A 25438-nucleotide genomic window follows, 5' to 3' on the forward strand; every position below is an offset into this window, starting at 1 on the left:
AAATTATTTTCAAGCTTCAAATGCAATATTTAAAATGTTTCTAATTTATATCTTTTTTTTATGGCAGTCAAATTATTTTTTAAATCAATTTTGATTGACTGAAATGAATTTGTCTAATAATGGGGAAAAGCTGCATGTACTTCTAGGAGTTCTGCAATCTGCGCTAAAGTATAGTTGGAATCTGATGCGATTGTACCATATTAATATCTAATCTGTATTTAAACTGCATACATTAAATGTAAGAGTTTATTCTAAGGATTTAAAATATATTACTTTTTATTTTCTCTTAAGAAGAAGATAACAATTTATTTAATATGCGAAAATACATACATACGAGTAAATCACGGTTCGCCTAGAACGATTTTAATTGAAAAGTTCGCCAACATGAATTTTTTTTTTTTTCCTTATTACTTGGGTCAAAACTAACCAAAATCCACTGAAAACCAAATCGGTTTACGTTGTGGATTTTTTTTTTAATTTTTCAGGTCAAAAAACGGGAAAAACGGCTTTTTTTTGCATTGTTATGTCTAATAAATGGAAAAACGATACAGTTTTTTGCAAAACCAATGCATGCATTTTGAAGCTGAGGGAATTTCCGACAGATTGATGTATTTTATAAATGATAAAAATGAAATTTCGACATTCAAAATCAATAAAAAAGACATTTTTGAGCAAAATAAGGCAAAAACAAGGGTTTCTCGCATTTCAAAGCTTACTTAACAAATAAATCATCGTTTTTTTTTTTTTTTTTGTGGAAGGGAATGGGACTTTTCAAAAATGAGAAAAATTCCTGCAAAATACAATATTTATACACTGGGAAAAGGGAAATTTTCCAAGTCAAATTCATTTAATGAAACTTTTTGGATTAAAAGAGCCCAAATAATTTTCCTGTCGGAAATTCCCTTAGCTTCAAAATGCATGCATTGGTTTTGCAAAAAACTGTATTGTTTTTCCATTCATTAGGCTTAACCAATGCAAAAAAAAAAACGTTTTTCCCGTTTTTTGACCTGAAAAATTAAAAAAAAAAAAATCCACAACGTAAACCGATTTGGTTTTCAGTGGATTTTGGTTAGTTTTGACCCAAATAATAAGGAGAAAGAAAAATTTTTCATGTTGGTGAACTTTTCAATTAAAATCGTTTTAGGCGAACCGTAATATACATTGGAGTGCCAGCAGACATAGTTTCAGAAATTGTACAAACAAATGAAATTATACAATAAAGAGAAAAACAATGAAAAACTCCCAACTTATAGGAAAGAGTTCACTTCAGAAAGTCCTTAAATCTCCTGTGCCTTGTCTAAACTGTAGACCCCTATTCGTCTGCAGAGGTGGTTGTGACTTGATTCATACTTACTGAAAGAGCCAGTAGCGAGGTATTTGATGTAGTGTTCTACATAGTCCATGTTAGTGTTGGAGTGTAGGTCTGTAAAACGGGTGTATTAGCGAGGGGAAGTTGAGACAAGCCTGAGGAATTTATTTTGGGTTACCTGCAGCGAGGCGATATTGGATCGACATGTCAGACTCCAGGAGGGACAAAATTTAATAATAATTAAAAAATTATAAAAACGCATTTTTAGAAATTGTTACGGTTATGGTATTGAGGTCAAAAGACAAAAAAGAGAATTATGCCCATAACTTTAGGGTATTATCTAGGAGGTAAACCATCCTAAGAAGGCAATAAAGGTTTCTGAAAATACGAGGACTTCGTCAATAGACACTGACTCTAAAATTCAACTGTTTGTACCCACGATGTTAACTGCTGGTTATCTAGTTGTGATTGTCTATCTAGATCTATTATATCTCGTATTGTACTAGCCTTGAATTACGTATTCAGTCAGAGTGTTCCTTAAGGGCGATATTCCTGAGTCTTTATTTTATAATTCTATTTCTTTAAATAAATCTCGAACTTGCCGAACTACTTGGTATCCTAAACAACAAGGAACAAGTGATCTCCCACATTACACCATTAATAAACTAAAAAATAGAAAATGGAAGAATAAAAATAATTATTGTGAGTCCCCACAATTCAGTGCAGCCCATCGAAGGGCATGTTATTGGTTTATATGAATTCATTTTTGCGCCCTCCGTCAAAAAATTACCCAAAGTACGTAATGTGTCCTGAATTCCATTTGCGCAACTTCTATGAATGTGATGGACAGCCCAATATAAGGAAATTGAAAATTATTCCAGATCAAGATTATGGTTTTTCTTCACTTTGTAGGCAAAGTTTTTACTTAAAACTTTCTGTCAAATGAAGTTTATATTTATATGATAGCAAATTTTTTGGCAATAAATTGTTCATACTTGATGTTCAAAACAATCTTATCTAGCGGTTTAGATTACTTCAGAACTAATTACAGCTACAAATTTTGATCGATAATCATCAGGTTAATTGAAATGTAATGAAAGAGAAATTAATTTCGGTAATTTATCATAGTAATTACATGACACTAACTATATTGTGACGTATCTTCAATCGAGTTTCAAATTTATTGTTATAACTGATAGTGCCAAGGCTAAATTAATCAAATGCCAACTTGCTATGTGTAGAATTATGTTAAATTCTGTCATCTTTCAGTACTTTTTAGGCCTTCCTTTTAAAGGGTCTGCATTATATTTGATGGAAAAAAGATCACTAGAAAGCCAACTTCTTTGGTGTCATTTCCGACTGCTACCAATAGTAATAATGTACCCCATAAATATTTTAAATGAAATGAGTAGTAAGTCTTAAATTCTGGTACTAACATCCAGTATCGATATCTGCGGTACTGAGTTAATTAAATTATTGAACAAATGTTTGCTGATTCATCATAAATGCTTTTATCAAAGGCAAATTTAATTTATTTAATTTACAGTCATAGCGACACACTGAAGGTTTTTTATTTTCAGGAAACCCAATAAAAGAGTTACCTTTAAAATTGCTTTAGATTCACTATGGTTCCATATTGTTCACAGATAAAGACAGTGTTAAGAGAAACGCTATCAAATAATAATTGTAAAGAGAAAAGAAATAATTTAACGAATTGTATAAAAAGTGATTGTTGTAAGTTGTAATGTAAAGAAAAAATACAAAGACTTTTAAAAGGAAAATGGGTAGAGTTAAAATGAATTTACGTCCAGCTTTAGTCTTTTTAAAATTTTAATAAAACCGTATTTGATATTAAATAAACGTACAGTTCGCAGATTAGAAAAGTTTCTTGCCTGGGGGTTCGCAGTACCCAAGGGTTTGCAAAACTTCTGTTAGTCCGGAAAAAATTAAATTGAAAAGATAATGAACCATATTTTCATACCTTTTTGTTATTATTATTGTTTATCTATTCCTTAATTTATTTTTTTAAAAATTTATTAATAAGCCATCATGGACGAGCTTTTTCTTCCTCTTTTTTATTATTTTTATTTTATCTTTTAAATAAGCTCCAATAAATGTGCACAAAATTAAATAATTACCATTCAATTCGCCAATCTCGATTAGCTCCCTATGAACATGTGGACACATCCGGTCATTAGAGCACGTATATACAACATCCTGCTTTTTATAAGGAAGTTACTCATTTATTTGATTTATGTAAAGCTATTTTTACTGTTATAACTTAAAAACAAGTTTTTTATTTAAACAAATATTAAACATTTAAGTTGTAATTAAATTGAATAATATGTAATAAATAATTATTGAAAATTGGATAAACGCAAAGGATGTACAAATATAGTGTGAAGCAATCATTCAGTATCTCGCTTTACAATTATGAATGGCAATTGTCTATGAAATTTGACTTGCCAAGTGTGTGCGGGATTAGCCATTCATTAGAACACATTTGTTTATGGGAAATCTTCGCTCACCAGAATCCATTAATTCCAGAAAAATATCTCAAATTTAAATTGTGGCTTTATACAGGGTGTTCATTTTAAGACGGCTCAAATGCATTTCATGCTTAAACGGTTAATTTGAGCAAAAAATGGTAGAGGAAATATTTGTTGCCCAACATCTCTAGTTTCAGAATATGAGACTTGATTTTAGATTCCTGCTCACATACGCGGCTGACGCGTGACCAAAAGTGAGGGATTGCAGTTGACCCCCATTTTCGTAAACACAGTTAAAGAGTATAAAAAGTTATGAAAGAAACCAGAAACTGCAATTCGATATCTTCAAAATTAAAGGTGCTAGGCCATTTCAAAGTGAGGTATTTATTAATCATATTTCAATTTTTTAACTTGTTATCAAAGAGAAAGAAGAGCACGCGACTGGTCATTTTTATGTATTTTTTCATCCCCTTTCTACTAAAAAATATTGCCAAGGCAGTAAAGCTAGCATTTTTCTTAATATCGGGAAATAAGTCGTTTTCCGAGTGATTTTTCTAAGAAAAATCAAATGTTAAGAGCTTTAGATGTTCTCAAGCATACACAAAATGGCTAAAAATTAATTTTACATCTGTTACAAACAAGAAGGCTTAATAATTATTTGGTAATTTTGGGTACGACCTCAGATACAGAGAGCAGTTGATAACCTCCAGGCTAACCTGAATTGCGAGCCAGAGGAAGCACCTTTGAAAGCAAGAACATGCTGCACAAGCTGCGTTAAGTGCATTATTTGTACACGAAAGATATTGATCACTTAAATATGTGGCAGGAGGTTTCCAATTTTTTTGGTAATTAAACGCAACATTCCCAAAATTACAAAATAATTATCAAACCTTCTTTGTAACAGATGTAAAATTAATTTTTAGCCATTTTGTGTATGCTTGAGAACATCTAAAGCTCTTAACATTTGATTTTTCTAAGAAAAATCACTCGGAAAACTTCTAGCTTTACTGCCTTGGCAATATTTTTAGTAGAAAGGGGATGAAAAAATACATAAAAATGACCTATCGCGTGCTCTTCTTTCTCTTTGATAACAAGTTAAAAAATTGGAATATGATTAATAAATACCACACTTTAAAATGGCCTAGCACCTTTAATTTTGAAGATATCGAATTGCGGTTTCCGGTTTCTTACATAACTTTTTATACTCTTTAAAACTGTGTATATGAAAATGGGGTCAACTGCGAACCCTAACTTTTGGTCACGCGTCAGCCGCGTATGTGGGCAGGAATCTAAAATCAAGTCACATATTATGAAACTAGAGGTGGCGGGCGACAAATTTTTCTTCAACCATTTTTTGCTCTGATCAACCGTTTAAGCATGAAATGCATTTGAGCCGTCTTGAAATGAACACCCTGTATATACGAGTAGTTAGATACGTACAGTTAACATTTCAACAATCGGTGGATTCATTGTCAAATTGCAAAAACGTTTCCGTTGAAATTGCACTTCTCGGTAATCGGTGATCTTCCTTAGACTTGGGAATTCAAGTTGTGCATTTAATGATTTTATACAAGATAATTTATAGATTCGCTTATCATTAAATTGTTTTTCACTAATGAAACTTTTATTTTAAATTCTACGTGGATTAAGAATCACTTCTTATGGAGGTGGGGTTCAAAATTGAAATTATTTCTTCCAATTAAACGCTTTAAATTCTTTATTTATTTTTAAATATTAAGGGAATTTGAAATAGTATAAATTGCGGAATATTATAATATTCTAAACTTAATTTTTAGAAAGCAGTAACCGAATATTCAGGATTTAACTTTTTATGGCAGTGTAATGGTATTTTTATTTACTTTCAAAATAACCTCAGTAGTACTGGGTGACTATGTGAATAGAGTGTAATAATAGAGAGTAACAGTGAACTGTTATTATTGTTTCATTAGTTTTACTTTCTAGTGAGAGACAATTGTAAATATAACTCCACCTCAATTGCTTTCAAAGCTTCTGCAAAACATCAAATAACTCCTCGCTTCCCTCGAACAAAAAAAAAAAAACACTCGTTGTTCCAGTAACGACCAACAGTCCACATCAAAGCATAATGGAAACCCACAGAAGGCCAAAATAACTGATCTAAATTCAGAATATAATACAAGGCTAGATACTAGCAGATTCAAATATTTTCACATACATTCCATTTTCTCTGCTTAGAGAAATGGCCACTATAACTTTTTCTCCAAAAGGATCCAGAAATCGCTGTATCATTTAGGTGCCAAAAAATGAAGATCTGGGTTAAGTTCTTGCGTAGTGGGGCCCCAGAACATTATTTGCCGAATCGGAAACAACGCCAAAACTATCGATACCTTAAGAGTAATCATTCATTTTATGAAAGATATAAAAGCAGAATATCAAACTCTCCAGGTGGAAGAAGTCAGAATTGTAATAAGATATCTGCGCCCAAATAGCCGAAGGAATGAAACAAGGTGGTATATGGACATAATGCCCAAAACATCGCCGAAGTTATACATTAGCTAGTCTTTTCATGCCCAAACATCAAAAATATGTTTTGCCTACACTTTCTGAGGTACATAAAATTAAGAATGTAATTAAGGGATGCAATGTAATGGAAGGAGAACTACATGAAAAACTGGAATAGAGAATTAGAAAATAATTTAAAAATTAAAAAATCTTAGGGATTGTCTCACAATAAATACAATATTTCACACAATCTGCAGAAAATGCTCTCGTCGAATCGTTAACTACGCTGTTTCGCTGCCCGAATAATTTAGCTAATAATTATTGTTTCCTAGTTGTGTATTTTAAATTTTAAACTGTTCTCAACATTACATTAGTTATTTCAAATATTCCTAAAGTTTATAACCCCAAGTTGTTAGTTACGAATTCTAATTATTTAAATAAATTACCTGTTCGAGCTTTACTAAGTGGCTGTTCTAGAAACATCCAGCCAACTACACCAAGACTGCAGACAACTGGTGTTAACAGAAACGAAAATGCGATGACTGGGTTGGTAAACACCACGATTAAGACTACAGCAATGTCCCAGTTAAGTCCTCCCAAACAACACTCACTACAAAACTTACAGAGGGCTGCTGTAAATAACTCTGGCTTATACTGACTTTTGACCCAAGACAATTCATACACTTCACGTTTTGGTATTAAACTCTCTCAGATACTTGAACAAGATTTAATTTTAAGTTTCAGGATGAATGAATATTTGCTCGCGGAGTAAAATGAATTATTTAATGGTACATAAGAGAAAATATCTTATCCTTGAGAATTCGGAATAGTTTATCGAATAATTCTTTGTTTTCCATTAGTTGCCTTCAATTTTAAATGCTGCAAAATAAAGCACCAAGCGTGCATGTTACTTCACGCACTCAGTGCAAATGAATTTCGCAAACATTATGGGATTCTTACGGGAGGGATTAGCTATGAGGTTAGCATACTGGACTCCCACGCGGAGGTCCCGGGTTCGAATCCAGCAGCTGACCCTTAGATTTTCTCTTCCTAGGAGCTTCTTACAGCTCACTGTCCGGTGATGGACAGTGTTGTCTGTAACGAGAGAACACTGTCCGGAGGCCGGCAGTGCACTGGAAAAAGCTCCGGGCGCTAATGACCTCAGCTGTTGATGCGCAAAAAAAAAAAAAAAAAAAAAAAAAAAAAAAAAAAAAAAAAAAAATTATGGGATTCTTCCTTTAAAAATCATTCCAGCTCAACACTTGAAATGTTTAATTCACATGAAAATCCATAGATTACTAAAGCAGCTGAATTTTAAAATCGTAAGCATTCAGCCAATTTTTCTGTTGCCCTTTACTTCCATTCAATGCATGGAGCCTGAACAATTGACAGACCTTTTTTATGTTAATTTTGGCCCTTTTTTTAACATTGAATTTGGACTTAAGTTAAAATAATAATTTTAATTGAAGGATGAACAGACGCTATCGACTACATAAAAGACTCTTAGACGACAGATCAAAACCCTCTCTGGACAACAAAAGACTAATTTATACTTCTATTTTGAAACCCATCTGGGCGTATGGGATAGAGCTGTGGGCTTCAACCAAACGCTCCAATCTCCAAAGGATTCAATCTCTTCAATCTAAAATACTTCGAACTATTATACACGCTCCTTTTTATGTCCCCAACCTGACTATACACACTGACCTTAACATTCCTTTTGTCACACAAGTTGCTAAAACAAGATACAGAAAACTCCACTTCAACCTGCAGTCTAATATAAATCCTCTAGCTAAAAATCTTTCTTCTAGAACTCTTCCTGTCGGAGGATGTAGACAGCATTTCCAGATTTAACAAATCGTGAAATGAATTTATCATAAAAATCAATATTGTAAAATGATCAGAGCGGTCAAAAAATGATCTTCTTTTTTGTTTTTTTGGCGGTCCCCGAGGGCTAGCTCATACCCACCCCACGCTCAAACTACCGCTGTTCACAACTTGAGCGGTTGACCAGCGTCCACACAACAACCCCCAGCAAAACACCCAAATCTCGTCAAAAAAACCAACAGCCACAAACAATCGCTAAACTCTAGACAAAACAACAGAAGTATTATCAATAATTATACAATTATAAATATATAAAACCACACTCTCGCAGACACCGACACACCCATATACGACTCATATTCCCAGATACCCTTAAGTGCTTCAATACGTCTTTAAATGGATAATAGTTATGAAAAATAAATAAATAAATAAAAATTATAAATTTAAAGAAAGAAAACTATTGATTGTGGGAAGGATCCTGTGATATAGAAGGGCTAAAGGAGAAGGAACATCCCAAGGAACTATCCCAAGAGTCACGGCGAAAACTTGGCCTCCTGAAAGTGAAACAGGTTTTGTTTTCCCTGCTTTGTGAGAAACGGATTTGTTAATATTCATTACAAAGTGGGAGTAAAAAGAGTTCATATAAAAAATTATTAATAATTCTTCGTAAAAAGGGAATATAACCATTTAATTAAAAAAGGGATTTGTTGATAGAGAACAAAGAAAGACAAATGAAAATCCGTTTTATATTGGGTTTAACATTTAAGGAAAGTATTAAAATAAAATTAAAAAAATATGAATGTTTTATAAAATGAAGTCTTTTTTGCGTTTTTATATTTGTCAGATTTATTTACAAGACTTTACAGCCATTTGTAAAATGTAGGGTGATGTGTATTGATTTGGCTGTTTTGAATTTTGTTTCAACTTTCCAGATGCCTGTATTGATTCATGTTGAGTCTCTGAGACGAGAAACTAAACTAAAATGGTATCCAGCAAGGAGGGATAGTATCCATTAAATAGATCCACCAAAGGACACTGCAATTGTTCAGCCATATTGAAAAAGCTGAAACAATAATAAAAATGATTTTAAATTTTAGATTCAATTATAATTGCAAAAATAATTCTTTTCAGGTTTTACAAAAGTGGCCCTGACTTCAATGAAGTAATTGAAGCTTTCCTTTATATTAAATTTAACGTCTTACTAACTCACTCAAGCCTGATCCATTCATCATTTTACTCTCAAACAATTAAATAAATTATATTTCAACATTTTACTAACCCCGCCTCTTTAGCTTCACTTTAATTAACCATACCAAATAAATGATAAAATATTTAAAAAATCAAAGACAAGCGCATATCTCGCAGACAGCCTAGTATGAAAGGAAGATACGTCGAGTCCAGTATAACCGGGAGATACGGAGAGCGTGATATTACCTGCTCACAATTAGCATACGAGGGTCGTTTGAAAAGTCCGTGCAAAAATAAAAAATACTTAATTTTTTGGGGTAAACCTTTTCTATTTTTCAACATAGTCTCCTTTTAGGCTTATACACTTCGTCCAACGCTGCTCTAGTTTGTTGATCCCTTCCGAATAATAGGATTTGTCGAAGTCTGAAAAATAGCCATTCGTTTCTGCAACGACCTCCTCGTTTGAATAAAATCTTTTTCCCGCCAGCCATTTCTTCATATTGGGGAACAAATAGTAGTCCGAGGGAGCCAAGTCTGGAGAATAGGGGGGGATGTGAAACGAGTTGGAACCCTATTTCCATTAATTTTGCGACTACAACTGCTAAGGTGTGAGCTGGTGCGTTGTCGTGATGGAAAAGTACTTTTTTGTGGGCCAATCGTGGGCGTTTTTCTTGCAGCTCGGTTTTCAAACGGCCCAATAACGATGAATAATATGCACCTGTAATAGATTTACCCTTTTCCAGATAGTCGATGAGGATTATTCCTTGCGAATCCCAAAAGACAGTCACCATAATCTTTCTGGCCGAAGGAACGGTCTTCGCCTTTTTTGGCGCAGATTCCTCCTTGGTAACCCATTGTTTAGATTGTTCTTTGGTCTCAGGAGTGTAGTGATGTATCCATGTTTCATCCACAGTGACGAAACGACGCTTAAAGTCCTGCGGATTCTTCTGGAACAGCTGCAAACCGTCCTTGCAACACTTCACACGATTTCGTTTTTGGTCAAGCGTAAGCAATCGCGGCACCCATCTTGCGGATAGCTTTGTCATGTCCAAATATTGATGCAAAATATTATGTACCAATTCATTCAAGATGCCCACAGCACTAGCAATCTCACGCACCTTCACTCTTCTGTCATCCATCACCATATCATGGATTTTATCAATGATTATTGGAGTAGTAACCTCTACAGGGCGTCCAGAACGTTCAGCGTCACCATATGGCCACTCCGAAAATTTTGAAACCACTTATAAACTGTTCTAATCGAAGGTGCAGAGTCACCATAATGTTTATCAAGCTTCTCTTTAGTCTCCTGAGGCGTTTTGCCTTTCATAAAGTAGTGTTTAATCAACACACGAAATTCTTTTTCGTCCATTTTTTGAAAATCACTCGACTTCCTCGATTCAAACGAATGCCAAACACAAAGAAATAGACCGATCTGGCTGAAACTTGGTGTGTGTTCTTCCAAGAGATGCTACTAACTAAACATAACCTCAATACGCGCCAGTAGTGCTATCTCTCTGACTTTGCACGGACTTTTCAAACGACCCTCGTATATCGGAGTTTGAACGACTATAACTTCTTCTTCACAGCCACCTGCTGCCGCCGCTATTACTCCAAAGAATTCACTCTAGGAATTTAACTCACAATTAACAATAATAATCGACCTTCACATGTCCCAGGGGTCTTTGGCTATCGCCACCTCTGCGGTCTTTCCAAAGCCTCCTGCTGATATCAAAACCTTATTTAATTGCTTTTTTTTCCACTTCAAAAGCTTTCTTTCATCGTTTTTAACTTTGCTCACTAAACTTGTAAACGCACTACATAAGCGCTCATAATGCCAAGTGACAGAATAACCATAGTCCTGAACGTGACTTGAAAGACTAATCGACATTTCCCCGAGGAAATAGGACTATAAAATTAATTACTACGAGTAAAATTGGTCATACTGTATCCAATTAACTGCCATCTCTCTGCAACTAAATTACCGCTGCAGCCTACGCTTATTAAATAATAAACGAATGACTGGCACTCAGTTCATTCGCGGTGGAGACTTGAATGCGAGACTTGCTGGGGCACTAGTGTGGTCGCCTCTTCTTCATACACTTTCCTTATGCCAGTTTTTACAAGTTCTACTCCTTTAAACAAACGCCCTGATCATCTTGAAATCTTTGTGTCGCCGGGATCCTCCTATCATTCCTCCATCCCCATTATTCTCGTATCAGATATCCATTCAAAAGTTTCCCCCTCTTGAACTTATGTTAATCACTAAACCAATAGGCTTGTACTTATCTCTAGACTTAATTAAACAGAAAATTATTCTGAAAATATCTTGTAAAGTCACTCTAGATCTTGAAACCGTTGGCACTATTACTTCTGCCAAGCTGAGGAACATGAGGCTTAGTCCTAGTGTGTCAGCGACGAACGGGTTTTTTATGGAAACGAACAACCCTCTTCTTAAACTGCTCTTTAATCAACTTACACGACACTCCTAACAAATCCATAAATACTACAGTTACACAAAATGAATAATAACTCATGCTGATGACTAATAACTCAATCTGGACTTGTGCTAAGCGAATTCTCAAATTCCAACTTACATCCGTTCCACTTCGTTCTCCTGTCGCACCTAGGCCAAATCAAGAGGAAAACGACTTATTCTCTTCTTACCCTTTTTACCTCTTCATACCTCATTCTAACATTAGCCACAAACGTAATCAATGATCATTCGCTCCCATATAAATGAAATAAGCCATCACAATTCTCCCTAGCAAAGCAGTGGTATGATCTGATGGTTCCCGCAATCGCATTTACCTAAAAAAGTAATCTTTCTTGTATAACCATTTATTACTCAATATTAACTACATGCTACTGGGCTCTCTGGAAACATTCTTCTGTAATTATGATCCCTTAACTCAACAAACCAAAACAACAGCCTTATTTTTACCGAGGCGTTAGCCTTGTTTTAATGCTTTAGGAACATTTAGGAGAGACTTCTTCATCTTCTAAACCATTCTAAAAATCTGCGATACTGTCAAAACTATTCCTGTACATCAGTTCGAATTTCGCAGCACTCACTTCACTGCTCAACAGGCCCATCACGTCATGGTCATCACCACTTAATAAACAACACTACACAGGAATATTAATGGCCGTCTCAGAGAGGTTGACCAAATGTGTCATGGAAATCTTGGAAAACTGTGTGGCAACCAACATTCCCTATTTTATTCTAAAATTTTACCTAAATCATCCAGGGCACTTCTCAGTTTTCTATCTACCTGTACATGTAAGGGGTACCGCCAGGAAGTGTTTCAGCTCCCTGTCTTTACTCCTTATATACATGCGTTCAGACCGCAAACCTCTACCTCCGCTGACAACTTGATGTTCTCTCCACATACTGGTCCACTGCTCGCTATCCGCCTCATCAATGACATCTTCCTCCTTGACTATAACTATGGCTATTAAGATTGACACGGACAAATCTTCTTCGTCATATCGTCTTTTTCCTCAACCGAAAAAACTCTTGCAATCATTTTTTTCCATAATATTCCTATTTCACAGCCGATCTTTGCGGTATGATTGTTAACATAGATTGTAACTAAACTCGGTACTTATTTGGAATCCCGATAAAAGGCAAAAACTAGCATTACAGCTCACTCTTCAAACTAACATTAACAGGATATAGCAAGCCTTTCTTGCACCGTCAATAATAAGTTATATTCAAAAATTAAAAAATTAAAAATGCTTAAGTTCAAACTTCTATTGCGTTTGGTTCTGATGCAGTCGCAAGATCATTTAAATTATCGAACTAAACGACTAATTTATTTCTATAAAATGTTTAGCAATTATTCAATTTTTCTAAAACAATTTTTGTTGAAAATTCGTTTTAAAATGTTTTGCTGAATTTGAAAAAGTTACAACATTTAAACTGAGAATTTTTTCGAATGCCTTTACACAGTTTGGGATTACAAAAAGAAAATATACTATTAAACCACTTATTGCATTACTTATAACAAATTAGCTAGGTTATATTCTAGAATTTTGAGAGAAAATGAATAATATTGCTAGGAGTCAGACGGTCACATGAGTACATGTGTTGCATGTTAGCTGCCCTTTGATGACATTGATTGATGAAGTGCTGACGAGGAAAGAACCCTTGGCAACAACGTCAACGCTACCATTCCTGCTAAAACAGCATCAAGTCATCTTCAACAGCAGAAGCATTGATATTTCTCATTAATTGATCAACAATTACTTCACATATTGTATACCAATTTACGGCTTACAACTTAGTGTCACTTATTTTGCTGGACTTAGTGGCAGCAGTATTTTACTGATAAAAGATAAGGAGCCATTTTTCACGACATTCAACATTTTAATCTGTTTAGAAGTTTAATTTTTTAAAAATTGTTGACTTAAATGGCCTCCATTTAAAAGTGAAAAAGTTCGCATACAAATAAGTAGTGGACTATAACATCTTAAAAAAAAAAAATTGTCCAAAAAATGAAAATGTTTTCATCAATTTGGAATTTTTTAAAACTTACGTATTTCAGATTATTATTGTTTAGAGATTTAAATTTACTTGTTCTTTATTTGAAATATTCTATTTGTTCCCGTTTTGTTTTTTTCTTTACTTTGAAATAGTTTTTTTGTTATAGTCTGGCCCTCCAACGGTCTGAGGGACAGTGAACCTGGCCCCCTGTGTAAAAAGTTTGGGGACCCCTGGTTTAGAGGAAAAAGAGAGCGTACTAGTTGCTGGCCGTTAGTTGGAATAAAATGGTGCCTCCTCCAGGACCTAACTTCTGACAGAAATCCTGTTTGAATTGTAAAATAAAAATATTGTTTGCAATTTGTTATTGTTTTATTTTTCTGTTGAACTTGATACTTCTGTTGCTATTTAGTGGCAAAAATATTTTTTGAACTAGGGTGTTATTTGTAAGGAAAAAAAATCTACTATTTTAAAAGTTTGTCTGTAACAGTTTGATATTTCGCTTGGTAGCCAACACATACCAACATGCCAAACGCTCAACTGAAAGAACCACCAAACAACTGAATCAATTTTTTAAAAATCTTCTCCTACGAAAACTGCTACTATTATTGGCAATGTTTTCCCCAGAATAAGTTCTCTCTAACGTGTGTTTTTAACATAATCTACGACGCTTCTCTTACGTACTTCTTTAAGGAAGTTTAAAAGGGGAGAGTTTGAACAAAATTTCTTAAGCGGAAATTCTTTTTTACTCAATTAAGTTTTCACGCTTTTTAGGATTTTTATTTAGGTAAATGGATCCCAGGATTCTCAGTGAACTTCCTGTGTACATTACATAGAATTGGATTTCTGGCTTTTCTTTTATCATCATGCTAAAAAAAGCAATCGTTTTTAGGGCAGCTCTCACCGTAAGCTTCCCGGTAGAGTAAAATTTCCGTGCACGGTTTTATAGTGTGTATTTAAAGTCTCAAATGTTCAGCGTTAAAAAAATAATAATAATAATAAATTGTGAATTTAAACCTTGAGAATTGCCGAACGTGATTGTTCACATCAGATTTCGTTTTACAATTTCAGGAGAAAAAGCATACAGATATCTGTGGCTGTGTCTGATAAAGGGTGAACTGCAGTTTGAGAAAACATTACGAGCGCCACGACATAACCAGTTTTGTTGCCAAATGGCAGCTATTTGCAAATAATCTTGACAATGGCGGATTTATAAAGGAACAACTTGTACAAGATCTTCTCTTTTTTCAATAAATTATCAGCGTTCCGCAACTTTTCTAGTTCTTGTTTGCATTTAGTTATCTAAATCAGAAAATATTACGTTAAACAAAATCTAAAATTTTAATACATATATCGAAAATTCATTAAATACCTATGGGGAAAAAAATTGTTAAACAAATTTTATGATTTAAGTCTTTGTATAGGTCTTACGACTTCCGCTGAGTACGTATTTCCTATGTTTATTGGAGGAAAAAACGTCTAATCCAGTGTTCTTCTGGGTTCACAGAAAATCAGTAGTACTTTTGGCCGGGTTTTGACTATGTCATCATGCTGATGTAAGCTGCTAACTCACATCTATATATCCATAGTTTGTATCTCCAACCACATCTTTAGGTGAATTCTTCTAAAAAGATATAATCTACTTTTGTATTAATTTACATTTCTATGTTAAACAGTGTTATTCATCGTTTTTGATGACTGATTCATCAAATGGAAGAAAGATTATGGCTTACGCGTATATTATAATAATAATTATAATTAACATATAATATTTTTAACATTAAAGGCTGCTCTGTTTCTGTCCTGACTGCTTAAAGTACCTAGGTCATCTAGAGCTTATGTTCGCCAAATAACATTGGATGTTAGTTTAGATTGCATATGTAAATTGTTTATTATCATTTTTAAATAGCAGCCGGTTAAAATACAAAAAACTGTGCATTAATCTCCAACCTTAATTGTTATTTTCTATTTATTACCGGGCGCATTAACCAAATGGCCTTTTAACTGCTCTAGTTTGTGATTGATCAAATAATTCCTCTTTTTTAAATCAATCAGCCACAATGAATGATTACTACTATGTTTAACTCCACGTTTTTAAAACTATGGGGAGCGAAACATTCACAAGGGGCACACAACAACGAGATTATGAATCTAAAGATCTGATGATAACATTGTTTTGTAATTCATTAAATTATTTGTCGTATAATATGAAATTGAATTTTTAAAAAATATGCAGCGACCATTTATTATAAACAAGAAGGTGGAGATCTTGGAAACCAATTATTTTTAATAAATCAAAGTAAATAATCGGGTATTTCAGCAAACAGAGGAACTGAAATCTTCACCTTTTCACCACTGCACCATCCTATTTAATCACCGGAATACCTTTATGTTATAAAAATGATTGTCCAGAGGAAAAAAACTTGGCAGTCCTGATTGGATAGATGCTGGGCAAATAAATTAAAGAGATTGGAATTTTTTAATTAATTATTGTAAACTGTTTTTACTTTTTATTGTTAGATACTACAAATTGACTCTACTCTCTAAATTGAGTAATTTCTACATTATTAAACGGTTGCAAAAAAAAATCACTTGGTGAGATATTTTTATGGACGAAAACATGCATGTATTTTGTGTACATTAGAACTGATTTTGTTTTTCACAATAGTTTGAAAACGATTGGTTTTAAGTTGGAAATGTTAGCACGTTGGTTGTAAAAACCATATTAACTGAAATAAGACGAAATAATTAATAGTTTTGATTAATTAGTTTTCATAAACAACAACAATAGTGAGAAAAATAGTTTTTTTGTTTTGGTTTGGAACTGGGTCGGGATGCTGATTTCTTTTTGTATTTAAATAAGTACTTTCCGGCTCAATCTTTTTTATTCATTTAATTTTATTTTTTTCAATCAAATGGAATCCTTAATTAGAATTTTTATTTATTTAACTTCTTTCAATCGAACTTTTTTCAGTAATTTATTTTTCCTTTAGAAGTGATTAATTACATAGTGATAATTGAAAAGTCCGTGCAAAGTCAGAGAGGTAGCACTACTGGCGCGTATCGAGGTTATGTTTAGTTAGTAGCATCTCTTGGAAGAACACACTCCAAGTTTCAGCCAGATCGGTCTATTTCTTTGTGTTTGGCATTCGTTTGAATCGAGGAAGTCGAGTGATTTTCAAAAAATGGACGAAAAAGAATTTCGTGTGTTGATTAAACACTACTTTATGAAAGGCAAAACGCCTCAGGAGACTAAAGAGAAGCTTGATAAACATTATGGTGACTCTGCACCTTCGATTAGAACAGTTTATAAGTGGTTTGAAAATTTTCGGAGTGGCCATATGGGCACAAGTGACGCTGAACGTTCTGGACGCCCTGTTGAGGTTACTACTCCAGAAATCATTGATAAAATCCATGATATGGTGATGGATGACAGAAGAGTGAAGGTGCGTGAGATTGCTAGTGCTGTGGGCATCTCGAATGAACGGGTACATAATATTTTGCATGAACATTTGGACATGACAAAGCTATCCGCAAGATGGGTGCCGCGATTGCTCACGCTTGACCAAAAACGAAATCGTGTGAAGTGTTGCAAGGACGGTTTGCAGCTGTTCCAGAAGAATCCGCAGGACTTTAAGCGTCGTTTCGTCACTGTGGATGAAACCTGGATACATCACTACACTCCTGAGACCAAAGAACAATCTAAACAATGGGTTACCAAGGAGGAATCTGCGCCAAAAAAGGCGAAGACCGTTCCTTCGGCCGGAAAGATTATGGCGACTGTCTTTTGGGATTCGCTAGGAATAATCCTCATCGACTATCTGGAAAAGGGTAAAACTATTACAGGTGCATATTATTCATCGTTATTGGACCGTTTGAAAACCGAGCTGCAAGAAAAACGCCCACGATTGGCCCACAAAACAGTCCTTTTCCATCACGACAACGCACCAGCTCACACCTCAGCAGTTGTGGTCGCAAAATTCATGGAAATAGGGTTCCAACTCGTTTCACATCCCCCCTATTCTCCAGACTTGGCTCCCTCGGACTACTATTTGTTCCCCAATATGAAGAAATGGCTGGCGGGAAATAGATTTTATTCAAACGAGGAGGTGATTGCAGAAACGAATGGCTATTTTTCAGACTTGGACAAATCCTATTATTCGGAAGGGATCAACAAACTAGAGCAGCGTTGGACGAAGTGTATAAGCCTAAAAGGAGACTATGTTGAAAAATAAAAAAGGTTTACCCCAAAAAATTAAGTAGTTTTTATTTTTGCATGGACTTTTCAAACGACCCTCGTATTATGACGATTGGGCCGAGTCTAGTGAAAGAAGAAGAATTCGCTTGAATCAAGGCCTAACTTAGTTTAAACAAGTCACATGTGCACCAGCTGCTAACTTCAGCTGCATTAAGAGTTCAGCAACAGGACTCCATTAGGGGAAAGAAATATTTGTTTAGATTTTTTCAACAGAAAAACATTTAATTTCAATGGGCTGGGGCAATTTATTTATTGCTGTTTGGTGAACGCCCTTCAATTAAGGTTATCGAGACGTAATTGTTTCATCTTGACCAGTGAACTATGATTATTTCTATTTATAAGTAAATAAGTTTTAATACTGTGTAGTGACTACACAATGGTTAATTGATTGTATCAGCAAATGACTTTGATTAGGATAATTCTGATTATTTTTATTCCAATTAAGTGCCTACCCCTACTGTCAATGATCTGCAGCGATCTTAGCTCGATATCCCTAGAATTTTGGAAATTAAAATTTGAAACAGCTCCTCTCAAAACAATTTGAGTTGTCCCAAATGAAAGCTGATGGCTGTTACAACCAGTGCAAGTACCTTCTTTCTTACGTCTGGGAGTGATGCCCATCCGATACGGATGTGCTTCCATCCTTCGACTCCGAAGCTGCGATGTCTGTTCCCATTGCTGCCGGTTCTTTTACTCCATTTTTATGTTTATGTGGCTCCCCCCTATGGATGGCACTGTATTTACAAAACCTTTCCTCTAAGAAGGGCGTTTAGGTAGGCTTCGGAGATGATTCTTTGTCTTGTTGTATTGGTCATGCCTTTAGGTTGCTCCCGCTTTGTGGGTAATTGCTATAAACTTTCGGCTAATGTAGCCCCTTAGATTAGATTAGACTAGGGCGGCCTCAAGGCCTACGCCACTGCGACCACTTTGGGTCTATTGTGGCTCCCATAACTTTAAAGCTCACCCTCCAGACCTGTCCTTTTAATCAGACTCTTAATGCTGGAGAGTGACTCTTGGGTAAAGCTCACAGGCCTTGGTTTTTCCTCCCCGAGAAGTAACATCCTTAGCCATACGAGCCCTTCGCACTGACACAACATGTGCAGTGCCGTTTCCTCCTCTTCCTGACAGAACCTACAGAGGCTATCATCTGCCAGGCCCATGCGATGCATGTGAATTTAGCCCCTTATGAGCCTTTTTTTTGGAGTGTGGAATATCTTTAACTTTAGGATTTCCTTCTCTAAGCAAGGGAAGTACAGGATCGTGGGATTTCTTCCATCTTTAGTATATTAACTTTTATAGCCACCTGGGTGTCGTTGAGGTTCGGTAAAAATTGAGCCACTGTTGTTTGGGTTGCCTTTGCTTTAGCAGAAAATGATATTTTTTGATTTACTAAGAATTTACTTTCTGCTGTGACTCTATCCTCGTGGAAGGGCATTCGCTGAAGAGTCCTTGCTGTCTGAATTGCTTCTTCTTTAGCGAACATCCTATAGATCTGGTGATGTGCTCACGGTTTACGCAAACAGTTGGCTGTCTACAATCACCTATGATTTGTTTTGTCACAAGAGACACCGTTTTAGCCTGAGGCTGAATTCTCTCACCAATTACATGGAATAGGGCAGTCCTCCAGCCAGGGCTCTCAGATGAAGCCGAGACCAATGGGATGTGTTGGGAAAAGATTCTCCTCTATGTCCAGGATCGTCATTTTCTTCCTAGCTGCTAAGTCACGTGACGGAAAGCAAGAGGGAATGGTAATAATATATTACTCCTTCAGAGAGGCGTGTCCATGTTCATGCTGCGTGTGTATTCTCTTAAAAAGTATGATTGGGTGCTGGAGTTTGTCTGTAGGTGCACTGAACCCAAAATGCTGCACTTATAAACTATTTCTGCAGGCACCAGGAGATTTAATTAGTGGTAATGCTGATTAATTTGGAAAAGTATTAAAAATAAGGAGGGATTTGTTTTGTCGAAAAACCTCAGCTATCCCTATTCAAATCTAAAATTATAACCAAATAACGCATCTTTGATCAATGCCTTGTTGGCAATAAAACATTTTTCATATCGCTCAGTCGTAATAAAACATGACGCAACTTCAATTGGATGTAGAGTATGTACAACTATTGTAAGTTCACAAAAATATTTGAATCGTCAGTTTCTGACGTCATTTCAAGAAGCTTAAAATGGTATCTTATACATTAAAATTACTAAGTGTTATAAAAAAGAAAAAAGTGCTAGTTTGTTCACACACACACACACACACACTATTTTCAAAAAAGTATTTTTTTGGGGGCAACTTCAAAATCTTAAAAAATTACTAATTTTTTCTGAACTAAACATCTTTTTTTAAGAAATAAATATTTTAAAGTTTTGATTTGGAACAATTTTATTACTCACAAATATTTCACTTCCAAATCCACTGTTTTGTTTGCAATATAAAATAAATTACCTTCAAAGGATATTTTTACAGTTTTGCTTCTTTTTATTTTGACGAAGATGTAACAGATACTGTTGATGATGTACATGGATTGACTTTATTCCTTACAATAAAATCACCAGAACTTCTGCCATCGTAAACCGAAGTGAATGTATCATTACAGAACCATCCACGTATAGTCTCTGCTTGCACCAACATGATCCTTGGCAGTTCTGTTATCTTCGTTGACCGCTTTTTACCCGCATTACGACTTTTTCTAATACAACGACTCTTTTTGTTGTTTTTTAGTGAATTCTTCCATAATTTATTTAACATTGTGATGTCTTAATGTGGACGATTTACTTATGAGTAAGTTTATGTAAAAGATTTTTATTATTTTTTTTTTTAAATGGGTTTGTAACAATATATATTTATTGCAATTACCATATGTTAATAATTTTACCACATAAAAATATGAACTAAAAAATACATACATACCTACATAAATTTATTTATTTATAAACAGCGGTGTCAGTTCATTTAGAACGACTTTGTTATTTTTTGAGAAATCACTTTATAATAAATTTTAAGTTATGCAATTTTTAGACAAAATGGTATTAAATGATATTGATACTATTATTCGCAGATGATTTAGTAACAATTGCTGATTCTCCTAGCGATACTCGCAATAAATTAAAAATCCTTAACGACTACTGCTCAACTAATAAACTTGAAGTCAATATTATTAATACCCAAATAGTAAACTTGCATAGAGGAAGGCCAAAAAGAGATAATAATTTATATTTTAACAATAGGCTAATAGAGATGACGGCAAATTACAATTATCTAGGTATTTCTTTTTCATCTTCTGGCCAATTTGATAAAACAACCGAACAGGCAATATCTAGGGCGAACTCCGCTTCTGGTGAGGTTTTGAGTACTTGCTCTAAAGCTAAGATGATCACCTGAAACCCTAGGGAGCGTCTGTTCAATTCAGTAGTTGTGCCATCTCTGCTGTATGGTACTGAAGTTTGGGGACTGAGGTATGCGGATAGTTTAGAAAAAGCCCGCATTAATTATTATAAGAGACTCCTTTGGTTGGCGAAAACTGTACCTAATTATGTAACAAGGCTGGAGACTGGTACAACTCATATAATAATGAATATTTTTAAAAAGAACTCTCAACTGGCTTTTAAAATTGTTAAGCATGAATGGAAATAGATATCCGAAAGCTTGCCTTGAGCAACTCAGGAACTCAGTTTATATTATTTTTAAATATTATAAATTTATTTTTTATTTTTATTTATTTATTTATTTACATTTACCTCTGTTCTAGTCAACAAGACATACAGAGGGGGTTGGCCTATTAATTAAACAATTCATAGAACAAAAAAAAATGTAAATACAGAATAAAAAGAACAAGACAAAAAATAAATCAATCAAAAAACAAACAAAAATGCAAATTCAATGCAGAAAAGATAAAAGAATGCTAACTAAATTTGAAATGTACAGAAAAGAACAAAGAGTCTGTAACTAAGAATATTTACAAAATAACAAACTAAAAATACTTCCTGCAAGTGAAAAAATATTGATGAATGAAAACTTCTTAATGATAGTAATAAAAATATTTATAGAAATAATGGTTAATTAACAAGAAAATAAATAAAATAGACTACTTGGAGTATTCAAATTATAATGAACAATTGAACAATTACCGCTAAATAAACAATTTCCTTATTTTAAAAAGATAAACAAAAAATAGGAAAATATCATTTAGTTTGTCTAAATGTCCTGGCTCCAGGAAACTCAGCAAATTTATTAATTGCTCCTCCCGATTGTGATTTGAAATATATTTGTATAAATATTTTTCTCTTATTGATGTAAAAATTGGACAAATTAAAATGCTATGAGCTAAATCATCAGGTTCATTTAAAGTGCACAGCTTACAGGAGTGGCTGGAATCGAACAGAAATTTATTTTTATTCAGATAAACACTAGAACTTTTTTTGTAAGCTAAACGTACTTGGGCTATCAATCTTAGTTTATTGATGTGAGTATTTAGTCTGAGATAAGATTCGCAAGAAAAAGAGAAGCTGCAAATATTTCTATAGACAGTATTGTAGCGACTGTTTAAAACTGTATTGATATCACGGCTAAATAGATTATTTCTAAAAGAATCCAACATTATAAATATATTATATCCAATATTATAAATTATATTTACCCAAATATAATTGGTTCTCTCAGCTTTCTGTTGCAGAGTGTAGATCAAGCACATGTCTTATCTATAGAAGATCCCGTTGTTTTTAAAAAAATAATCCTTATAGTACTGTCCAAATATGAACTTTATTTAAAGAACTTAGATATTGAATCTCTCAATAGCACCAATTTTAGTATCTATTTGACTATTATGGTCATAATAGTCTAGCTATTATGGCCTATTTGACTATATGTAGTTTGCAAACTCAAAAATACCTTCTACGTAAAGTTCCGTTAGCAGTAACTAGAGTATTTGCACATTCAATACAGTATTTCATTAAACATCAGTAACAATAAGTATATAATCAATCCAAAAAACTTTCTGTCAGTTATGTGATTTGAAAGTGAATGAAGATTTGCCACATATATTCTTTATCTATCCAGCATACTACTCAATCAGACCGAAGTATTTAGAAAGATGCTCTTTCTAACTCTCTGTTAGGTTCAAATGATGAATATATTATGAATTATGTTTTTATTTATTTAAAAGAATGTCTGAGAAGAAGCAACTTGATTGATTTAATTGTAATTTGCCTATTTAATCTTAATTTTATGTTATCTTATAGTTTATTCAGTTTCATTTATATTTTTTATTAGTATTTATTTAATGAAAGTTTATTCTTTTACTTATTCTGTTTTTGGAAGTATTAGTTTTCTTTTAAGGAGAGAAGAGTCCACTACTATAGGACGGGTTAACCAGGGTGCATGCTATTGCGTGTTGTTGGATTGCAAACATTGCTGGGATGGACAAATAATGACAATAATAACAATAATATGAAGCGAATGTTTCTAAACGAAGCGACTGTTCGGAATTCTTCTTTACCGCGAAATGCTCGGACGATTGTCAGTTGACGAGTCCCTTGTCTACACTAAGCGACCCTCATAAAAACTAAGATAAATAGAGTTAAGATTGTGAGAGACAAATAATTAAATCTTTCGACTCTTCACTTAAAGTAAAAGTATTAATTTTACCTAGTTTTATTATCGAGAGAAGTTTTAATGAAACGTTATATTGTAAGTGGCTTAGTTTGAATCTGGAATGGCACAAATAAAATCTGAAGAAATTGTTGAAAATATTCTTAAGCGCCATTTTTTAGATAATTTAAATTAAAGAATGTTGTTTTAAAATGAAACTTGGCAAGGGAGTGAACGTGTACATGGGTTTATTAAAAACCACAACATACATCAAGGTACAATTTCATGTAAATATTATCTTTAATTATTTTGCTTAATTTAAAATAAATTATTATGTAAAATATTTAGATAAAATTAACCTTATAAAAGTATTTATCCACACTGTTTTCACATTTGCTGCATTTATTTCCGAGTTGGAGATCTGATGTCGATTAATAGGATTTGCATACATTTGCATAACTGTTGGAATTAATCAGAGACTGTTTGGGAACTGGGTATATATGATTTCTATGCGAGCAGGCGACAATACTACATTGTTTACAGCTTGTTTGGAAGCTCAATCCATCTCTGGCTTGCATCCACATTACTACCTCTATTATTTATTGATCGCAATATGTGTTGCGTGTCCGAAATTACTTATTATACATCTCTTAATAAATAATAGCAACTAATTGGTATATATGCAATTATAAATTCATATTCCTACAATTAATAAGCCCACTTTTTATTTAATGTAATGTCTACTTTTTTCAAGCGGTTTAATGCACTGCGAGCGCATAATTAATTATTCATATTCTTTTTCTAACAAATAAAAACTCAGTTTCAGTCTTCGTTGCATTACCGAAGTTAGTTACGAACAATTGGTCTCTTATCTGCGTAACATCCGTCATGATTCTACTTTCAACAGCCTAGTCATTGTCCCATCTAACTAAGACAAGACACAAGAATCCAATCTGGAAATTTTAAATTTTGCTCTTCTTTCAAAAGATGCTTTTTGACATTTCTAAATCTTCCTAGGCATCGAAGACTTGTTTTCTGCTTGAATAATTGAATCTGTGACTTGACTTACTACAGATGGGACAAGTTTGCGACAAGCAGCGCACTTATTAACGAGATGGATGGTTTTTTTTTGTTTTGTTTGTTTTTCATCATCTGATAAAGAGTTAAAGAGGCTCCAGAAAATCTGAGGGCTGGCACCTTGAATTAAGGAAGACCTCTACGTGGGAATCCCTTGCGATAACCACTGGGTCTTCTCTTATAAAGATATACATTCAATACGAATAATAACTGTACCACCTATCTAATTTTATTTAATACCTAATTTATATTTAATGAGTACATGTTGAAGGATGCGAAAGTCTGAACTTCTAAAGAAAACAACAATTACGAATACAATAGATGACTAGGTCGAAAATGGAAAGGAGCCCGCGCTGAAACAAAGCACAGTTATCCCCTTCGTGCTGCAAATATCTTCCACTCGATTATACTTAGTAATAGTGAAGCCCAGGTAAAATAATACAGGATAGAAAGTCTTTTGTCCATTGGCGTTTGTGAATATAAATCATAATTACAAGGATGTACACCAGTTATTGTTTTAATGTTTACCCCACTTTAATTGGATGTTTTAATATGTGTTTAGTTAATTAAAAATAATTATACCCTGACCTAATTTCCACTCTGACTTTTTTTCTCGTATTGCTCCGTGTCAGTTTTGTAAAAATGAAATTTGAATAAGTTGCTACAACTGCAGTTTGAGCTCGCGTAGTATTAGTGATGAAAAATTGCTGATGTCGAATCTATTAATTTATAATGTGAT

At 34.0% G+C, this 25438-nt stretch overlaps 1 protein-coding gene and 1 long non-coding RNA gene across 5 annotated transcripts in view; one reads left to right on the plus strand and one right to left on the minus strand.

The window, feature by feature from the left end:
- The window catches only part of LOC141458222 (uncharacterized), a 372751-nt gene that overhangs the window by 315559 nt on the left and 31754 nt on the right, over positions 1-25438 (plus strand). The window lies entirely within an intron of this gene.
- LOC141458224 (uncharacterized) lies at positions 8914-21100 on the minus strand. Of its 4 annotated transcripts, none has more exons than XR_012460795.1 (4): positions 20947-21100; positions 15153-15404; positions 14798-15082; positions 8914-9169 (listed from the first exon to the last, which is right to left on the minus strand). It is a non-coding gene; the product is annotated as an uncharacterized lncRNA (long non-coding RNA). The 4 variants fall into 4 exon arrangements; XR_012460797.1 differs by having other exon boundaries at positions 20951-21096; XR_012460798.1 differs by having other exon boundaries at positions 15153-15419; positions 20947-21062.

This window comes from Rhodnius prolixus, unplaced genomic scaffold (genome assembly GCF_049639745.1).
Source record: "Rhodnius prolixus isolate KJV_2025 unplaced genomic scaffold, Rpr scaffold_1, whole genome shotgun sequence".
NCBI classification, from domain to species: domain Eukaryota; kingdom Metazoa; phylum Arthropoda; class Insecta; order Hemiptera; family Reduviidae; genus Rhodnius; species Rhodnius prolixus.